The following is a 1796-nucleotide window of genomic DNA, read 5'->3' on the forward strand; positions in this document are numbered from 1 at the left end:
TTCCCAGCCTTTGTTCCCTTCCCCCACCTCCTTCATATTCACACCCTTCACACCCCAAGTCTGGGAGTTCCAGTTGTTCTTCTCCTCTTGAACTAAATCTCTCCACACCCTGCTTATCTCCCAACCTCCTATCATCATCAGCCCCTCCTGGGAAATCCTTGATAAGCATATCCAACATTGCAGGGTGAGAGATGGTTCAATATAAGGAACATAATGTCCAAACGTTCACCACAAGGCACTACATATCAGATTGTACAGTCCTCAATACTCACAGTCGACCTTAATCCCCTGTATGTCCCACATGTCAGCTCCATTGTGAGGAGTAGAATAATTAGTTAGGCTCTGTCCTCAGTGAACTCACCATCTGGGGAGAGAGAAAAGGAGGAGAACTTCCCTACCACAATCTGGAAGTCTGCAAATGTCTTTTCTCAAAATGATTCTATGATTAACATTAACATTAACATCTAGATTAACATTCCCATTTTACAGGTGAAGAAATTAAGGATAAGAGAGAGGGTGGGACTTCCCCTTTGATACATAGCTAGTATAGGATAGAACAGGGAATCAAAACCCAGGCTTCCTTATTTCCAGATGACACTTCCTTTTATTATACCATGGCCTTTCAGAAAACCATGGAATAGAGAGGTGAAACCAAGATGTTGGAGTAGCAGGAATCAGTACAATTTCCCCCCAACCACCCACTCAAACTCCTGTAAATAGATCTAGAACGTGCATAAAACCAAATCCTGACCACTTTTATTGGGATGAGGATCAGGTAGTATACTTTTAGCATGCCAAAGGTGATGTTTGAAAGAAATTAGGGGTCCTAAGAAGTGGGAGTGAGGGGAGAGAACTTTCCAAACAGAGGTAAAGGCTCAGACAGGGAGGATGGGAGTGTCATGGGTGAGAAACAGCAAGAAGTCTGATATAAGAAGACTATAGAATATTTGGAGAGCAGAAATGTGTAAGCATTGTACCCCTTGTCCCCCTCAAGGTTCCAGAAGTAGCACTGAGGAGTTGAAGTGATCCCCTAATATCATTGGCTCAATCCCCACAAAATTCCCTTAAAGATTATCATTTAAGAATTATTTACTCAGATAGTCTTAAGTAGCTTTTAGAGAAGAGTATTTTTTACCAAGAATTTTACCAAGAATTCGTACAAGAATTCATCCCTTCCCCTAAGTCTATGACACATTTTCCTATAAATGCATACATAATCCCAGGGAAAGTGGGCTCAGATTTAGAAAGTACATTTGACAAAAAGGATGTTGAAAGTCGTTTTCTCTCATTGTTCAAATGTTTAAGTTTCCCTGAAGCATGATGACTCTGTATCCAATCTGTCCTTGAATCTGGAGGCAGATATAGTCTCTAAATGACCCAGGGACCCATGTAGGACACTGATGGGAAGATGGAAAGACCAACATCCTCAAAAGTCTTTGAAGCTTGCAAGGTCCTGCTCTGGTAAAAGACCTACAATCACTTTTGGCAGCTGTATGAAGGATAGATTGAGGAAAGAAGAGACTTGAGGCCTGAAAAAAAATTGGGAGGCTATTGTAGTAGTCAAGACAGGTGGTGACAAAACCTGAATTAGGGGATGGCCAGGTAAGTAGAGGAGAAGACTGATATGAAAGAAGTTCTGGAGGTGGAGTTTACAAGATTTGATAACTGATCCAATGTGATATATGTGGTGATTGAAGAGTCAAAGATCACTCAAGGCTGCAAGCCTGTGTGACTTTTAGGATAATGGTGTCCTTGGTAGAAATAGGAAAGTTTGAAATAGAGATGGGTTTGAGAGG

The sequence above is a fragment of the Notamacropus eugenii genome, chromosome 4 (assembly GCF_028372415.1).
Source record: "Notamacropus eugenii isolate mMacEug1 chromosome 4, mMacEug1.pri_v2, whole genome shotgun sequence".
NCBI lineage: Eukaryota > Metazoa > Chordata > Mammalia > Diprotodontia > Macropodidae > Notamacropus > Notamacropus eugenii.